The 7,026-nt window shown below is 49.6% G+C and overlaps 1 protein-coding gene and 1 long non-coding RNA gene across 3 annotated transcripts in view; one reads left to right on the top strand and one right to left on the bottom strand.

The window, feature by feature from the left end:
- Positions 1–4,363, top strand: part of LOC310894036 — a 30,392-nt gene extending 26,029 nt beyond the window's left edge. The window contains exon 2 of the long non-coding RNA XR_014579513.1: positions 3,349–4,363. This is a non-coding gene — a long non-coding RNA (uncharacterized lncRNA). The remainder of the gene's footprint in view (positions 1–3,348) is intronic.
- Positions 1–7,026, bottom strand: part of ACVR2B (activin A receptor type 2B) — a 92,614-nt gene that overhangs the window by 84,650 nt on the left and 938 nt on the right. The window lies entirely within an intron of this gene.

Raw genomic sequence — 7,026 nt, 5'->3', positions numbered from 1 at the left:
AGCGAGCCGGAGACTGCAAAACACGAGCAGAGCACTAAAAGGGCTTAAAAAGCCTGAAATGCCCTCGTTTTATGAAACACTTTTAAGAAGTCGCAAAAAGGAGACAGAGCTTGATCGAACACCTCTTCCCGTCCGACCCACGTTCCAATTCCTTCCTCCCCACGAACTCAAACCTGTCTGCAGAGGTAAATTAGGTACATGTAAACTATTCCTAAAAGCCAAATCAAAAAAAAAAAAAGTTTCACACGTTATGTGATGCATTTTAAGCAGACAACATTAGAGGAAAGAAGAGTTAGCTGCCCAGATTGACCATTCGATAAATCAGGCACAAATGGAGCTAACTTTATCCCTCTCATCCACTCAAGAGGCTTATAATCTCACACCTTGGAGCCATACATTAGGAATAAGCATTGCATTAACACTACAGTCACCGCACATAAAAGTTCAACTTTTGCCACCAGTTAGAAAGCCGGTTATATAATGGGAAAAGCTTTAAATAATAATAATAATAGTAGTAGTAAAAAAGAGAGAGAAAAAAAAAGGAAAGACAGTCACAACACCTAGGATACTACTGTGCAGTGGCAGCTACTGTGTACTTGTTAAAATGAGAGCCTTTGCTGCTGTGCTGGGGACAATTCGGCACAGGCCTAGGATGTCGGATTGCCCTGACAAGTGCCAGGGACATGCTCTTCCCTCCCAGTGCTGGTTCCTTTCTGTGCTCTTGTAGAGAAGTCGACTCTTCCAGCTTTACTGGATTCATGCACTGCCTCTGCTGCTGCGAGCCTCTTCTTCTACCGTTATCAAATGAGGGTGGAAATCAGATGTGAAGAGCAGAGTTCAAAACACAAGGCTGTATTCGCACAAGCATCCACTTGGATGGAAAATTAATACAGCTCAGACTGCAAAGCACCGCATCTTTTCACGAACACACTTTATTCTTCTTTAAATAAAGAGCAGGAGCGCATGTATGGACATGGCAGTATGAGACGGTGACAAGAAACAACACATTGATACATCTGGTATCATATGTTAACGTAGCACTCTGTCTTTTTTCCAGCAAATTTAATTCCAGGTGGATGAAAAAGGCTTATATAGTGGTCAGAGCTTGGGCCATGGGCCCACGAGCAACACGCTCGCCAGCATCCAACTCCCAGCACCTCAGGACAGTCATGGAAAAGGGCAGGTCCCCCAGTGCAAAACCGTGGTAGGTCTCTGCCTCGTTGGGTGTTAAAACAACAAATACAGGTTGGTAAACGTTTGTTGTGTCCCATAAATTGCATGCTGTAGGAATAGGACACAAACATACGCAGAGAGGGGTCTGACTCCTGTGCTCCCCTCAGCTCCTCCACCTCTGAGGCCCACTACCGCAGGCCGAGCCCTGCGGCCTCCTCCCCGAGCCTCCCCCCAGAGCCTCCCCCGGCCCAGAAACCCAACCTGCCCTGAAACAGCACACCACAACAGGCTGGCCACGGCGGAATTATTCATGACAGCGGGTAACTGGTGCCTTCACAAACAGGCTCAGCCTTTCCACCTTGCTGCTTTTCTGTTCAAACTCCCAAACCTCTGCGCGCAAACCCGACCCTGCTCACTGCCAGCCCAACCCAAAAGGAGCGGATTTTCTCCAAGAGCAAATTTTTGGCGTGACCTTGGGTGAGCCCTTCCCTTTTGCAGTGATTTCTTCCCATGCTTGTCCCCCAGGGCTCTGTGTCTTTGGGGCAGGGACCCCCTCTCCACACAAGCATCGCCTTGTAAAAGAGGAGCCGTTTTTTGCCAAAGCACCTAGACATCAGTAACACTTTTTTCTTTTTCTTAAGTACCATGATGGACTGATGCCACATGCAATAACATAATCAGAGCGACAAAACTCGAATACTGGCAAAATAAGAGGCACTTGTGTGCTGGAGGGAAGTATATTATTATTTTACAGTGTACACTGACAATTGCTGCTCTTAACTTTTAGTTTGAATTGAAACCATACTGTACTAAAGAAGGAAGATGACAGAGAGAAAAGAACATGAAATTGGTGGAAAAGACCAACAGTTATATTCAAATCTAAGCATAAAATGTGCTGGGTCTGCAGAACGCAGGCAGAGTGTTTCATCTTTAATTTACTTCTCTGCTCCCTTGACTTCAACGGCTCCAAGAAAACTTACGAGGAAGGTTTAGGAAAGCAGGAAAAAAATAGCGATGTGTTTTTCTTTAAAACACCTGAAAGGAACAAACGACTAATGAGACTCAGAATTATTTCAGAGCGAAGGACTAATGAAGAAAGGATATTAGACATCAGTTGATCCTCAATGGTTAATGGAGGGGAAAGGCAGGGGAAGGAAGAACTTATACTGGTGCAGGCTGCGGCCACAAACACCTCTCTTAAACACATCCAATTTCACTGATGTGAAAATCTCCACATGAAGGAACAGGCGAAAAAGAGCTTAAGTGGGAACAGGGCGCAGAATGCCAAGTGCTACACTGAATAATTCAGGTCCAGGCAGCGCTATTGGCCAGGCAAGAAAATCACACCCCCCTGCTAGTTTTAAAATCAAAGGCCAAGAAGGGATAAAAGGGAAAGACAACACCTCTTTAAAGCAGAGATTTCACCCCGCGGTTCCCACTTCCCAACTTCCCACCCCGTTCTGGAGCACCTGGGTGCTGCGGGGACGCTGAGCGTGGCCCCGTGCTGCCGCACCGCTTCCTGCAGCTGTCTTTGGGAAGTGTTTCCTCCCTTCCCACCCCCCTCCACCAGCCCCAAAGCGAGGGGAAGCCCACCCCGAAGCAGATACCGACCCTTTGCAAGGAACAAATCGCCCTTCAGCGAAGGAAGCTGCCCAGGGAAAACCCATCAGGGCTTTCACTCGGGTCCTGATCAGGGCTGCACTCAACAGGTCATCAGCTCCCTGCCTCCAGCCTTCCCAAATCGCAGCACGCTCCTCCAGCGCTGGCTGCGGGTGTCCGGCCCCAAGGGGAAGCTGCTCTGTTTCTCCCTGGGGATGGGATTTCCAGCAAACTGCCTCAAGTTGGCCCTGTGCAAGCAGCAGCGGAGGTTATCGGGCGCTTCTGCAACTTTCAGAGCAGGGCTGTGATGTTAAGCTGGAATTAACGGGCCTGGGTGCGGTGGGCAGGTGGTGCTGGATTTTAACAGGCCCGAAAGGTGCGGTGCTACCAGAACCCCATACAGCCCTCGCTCTGTCCCAGTGTGGCTCCAGGTGGTCAACAGTTATCAACAATAGAAAATTTTAGAAATCCTAGAACCAGGCCCTGAAACACGACAGCCAAAACCCTTGTCACTACAACACCCAAAAGTCCAATAACTTTGACTTCTTCCCTTTATTTTATTTAATTATTTTCCAGATGCCCTGCCTTTTGAGGAACAAACACCATGAGCACAGAGCATGTAAGGACGCCTTCGCTGGATACCCAGTCTCAAACCACCTCTTCCTTCCACCTCCTTTGCTCTCGATGAACTACGACAGACGGCCACTGGTTCCTTTTACACCTACAGCACTCCTGCAAGGGAACCGACCCCACAAAAGCGCAGCGGCTCGGTCCCTGGGCTGGTCCAGCAGCAGTGGGGCTCCAAAAGCTACTGCTGCTCCTCCATCCACCCACAGCACTGCATCTTCCCAAGGGCTGGCGAGGCCAGGATACCCCTCGGGGTTGATCTGCAAAGCACCGTGTGAGTGCCAAGGAAGGATGACGGTGGGAGGGAGGGAAGAGAACAAAAGTAAATAAATAAAAAGAAAAAAAATCAAAAAAAAAAAAAGAAGTGAGGCTGGCCGGCTTCTTTCTTCTCTACCATCTATTCAGTGGCAGCAGGGGAGGTCTACAACTGTTGCGTCACGCCAAGCACAAAAAAACCTGACAAGCGTGTTTTAGCTGATGGAGACCAGACTGGACAGGAGGTTGGTGACAGCCCTAACGCGGAGAGCAAGAGCCCACCGCTTTAATTGGCTGCCTCTCGCTGTCTCATCAAGCGAGCAGGGGTGTCACAGCCCCGACGGGCTGCTCGGAGACACGAGAAATGGCAGAAATTTCGGTGTGTGGATACTTGGGCTGACCGGCCGGGCTCACATCAGGCTCTCGCCCTGGTCCAGGGATTCCGAATTCGTGACCCTGCCCGAGCAGCAGAAGCATGTGCTGAAGGAACAGTGCAGGAGATGCTCTGAAATGGGGAGGGGGGAGAGGGAGGGGGACTAAACCCAGGCTGCGCAGGACCCAGTTTATAAATAATGCCACTAAAAATAATGCACCGCACCACTCGCGCCTTTACCACGGCATTTTCTTCTCCACGGAACTGTGACAATGGTTATCTCTGTGGTATAATTATCTGGATTTGATGACAGATTAAAAAAATATATATCTCAAACACCTGTTCAAGAGTTTTGTGTTTTTAAAGGCCATTGCCATTAACCTTGGGCCATACACTTCATTGTGTTTAATTAGCAAGCTAATGAAGCCAGTTTTATTCCCTTTCTCAAGCACAAGAGGATAAACACAAGACAGTGAAAGAGCAGACCAGATCCATTTGCAGCACAGTTCATTGCTGCATGGCATTACTTAAACTTGCACCAAAATAAAAGTAATGTAATGGCTCGGAAAAGCATGCTAGCAATGCATTCTGCAAGACAAATCCTTTTACACCTTCTGTATTTTCTATAGCTCCTAGATTAAAACATGATTTCTGAACATTTGGGCTGCAGAAAATTTGCAAACAAAGGGCTAAAAATGAACATAATGTTTTCCTCAATGAATCCTCAGTATTCCAAAAATTAAGCATAACAGATTTTTTTTTTGATTTTTTTTAAAGAATAGCAGCCCGTGCTTGCTTTGTTACAGCCAGCCAAGGTAGCGATGAGAAGCATCAACAATGGAGGTCAAGCGATTTTCGAAAAGCCCACCACTTTCGCCCAGTCCTGACATGTACACACACAAAAGACATACTTCAAGCAAAGCCCAGCGCTCTGAAACCCCAGCAACACGCTGCAACTTTGGGTATTCAGGTTTGGTTTCGCTCCTTTTTTTTTTTTTTTTGACTGTGCAGCTTAAGGAAAAACTGGACAATACAGATCACGTTGATAAATGCTCATAAATATCACAAGAAATGCAGAAAAGGCTTTAAAAGAGAGGGAGGGATTTACGGAATTGCTAATGCACTGATTGAATGATCCAAGGGGACCCCTCCAAACAAACAGAGTAATATTCATTTTCTGGGGTTTCTTTATCATATTTTCGGGGGGGGATCAGCGTAGGTATGCCCGATCAGATTATCCTTTTTATAACATGATACATTTAAGAAGCTTTCAGGGTTAATTTTTTTTTTTAAAGCAACTGTGGGTTTGTTTTTTTTTCCCTCCAAGTTAGGTTTCTGCCACTGTACAGACAGCTACAGGAACAGGTTAAAACCAAACCAAAACAAAAAAATCAAAACCAAAAACCCACCAAAACAAACAAACAAACCCACCCCAAACAAAAACAATAACAATAACAGAAAGAAAAAAAAAAAAAAGGGAAACGACCCGGAAGCCATCTCTTTTATTGAATCACACGAGATAAAAGGATTCCAAGATATATGGAAAGAAAATACATTGACCATAAATCTCCTTTATGCACATAATAGAATTTTCCAGCCAAGAGAGCTGTTGTGCTGATAGCAACGCCGAGCCCCGCGACTGCTGATGGCACCGCACCGCCCGCTGGCTCCCAAATACCTGCCCTCCCAGCCCCGCGATGGAAATCCCAGCCCCTCGCCCCCCCCCCTTCCCAACACACGGAAACAAAGCTGCGCGCAAGTGTCCCAGCCACCAGATATTAAAAAAAAATAAATAAATAACAACAACAATAAATAAAAAAACACGCTGGCTTTGCCCATCATCAAATCCATTCATTTTTTTTTTTTGCCTCCCCCCCCCCCACACACACCTTTCCTTTCGCTTTTCCCCTCCCACCCCTCCTCCGGTTTTGGGGTGAGTTTACCAAAAAACTGGCAATAATTAAGCGATGGCACCGTTTGTCATGCCAGAGGCAGGCGGTGGCAGCGCATATTTAATGGGCACTCGGAACAAAGGAAGCCCGGCTGCAGGAGAGCCCCGGGGCCGGCCCCGCTGGGGGGGTGGGGGGTGGGAAGGGGGTAAGGGGGGGGGGGTAAAGGATGAGGGACCCCCCCCCCAGCCCCCCAAAACACCTTTTCGCAATGCAATGAGAGCGAGGTGTTGGCGCCGAGGGGATCCCCCCCCGGCTGCAGCATCCCACCCCCTGCCCCTGGGAGCCCCCAAGTGGAAAGGTGCCCCCCCTCCTCGGGTGGGTGCCCCCCCCCCAATGTGTCCCCCACCTTGATGTGCCCCCCACCTTTCTGTGTATGGGTGTCCTCCCCACCCCTCTCCGGGGGGGGGTGGAGAGTAACAAGTTACTGCCCAGCGCTGTCTCGGGGCAGGGGGTTATTTGGGGGGGGGTCACCAAGGGGGGGGGGGGGGGGGGGCAAAAGAGCTGGTGTCCGTACACAGCCATAATAAAGAGTGAGGTAATAATAATAATAATAGTAATAATAGAGGAGGGAAAGAAAGCGGGGGGTAAAGGGACTTCAAGTGGGGGGGGGGGGGACACAAGAGGGGTCCCCCCCCTTCCCCAGGGATGCTCTCCGCGGTGCCCCGGCCCTTTCGGTAACTCCCCCCCCGGCTGCAGCTGAACTTTGGGGTTCACGCCGGTCCCACAGAAGCGGAAGGACCGAAAGCAATCCCAAAGCTGACCACCCCCGTGCAACAAAAGCCTCGTCCCCCGGGGGGGGCGTGCTCCCCCCTAACCCCCCCCCCACACACTCACACCCCTTTTTCCCAACTTTCTCCCAGCTCCCCGCAGCGCGGAGCGGCCCCAGTAAATGCTCGCTCCCTGCAAACAGCCGGCGGCCCTAAGGGGGACCCGGGGGGGGTCCCATGGGTGCTGGGGGGGCTCTTCTTTGCCCCCCCAAGGCTTACACAACCGCAGCCCTACAGGAGCGGGGCGCACACACGGCACTACCTGAGCAGCTCCGGGGCA

This window comes from Anser anser, assembly GCF_964211835.1.
Source record: "Anser anser genome assembly, chromosome: 2".
Classification (NCBI taxonomy): Eukaryota; Metazoa; Chordata; class Aves; order Anseriformes; family Anatidae; genus Anser; species Anser anser.
Note: the sequence above shows the minus strand (reverse complement) of the source record. Positions and strands in the feature narration are given on the sequence as shown.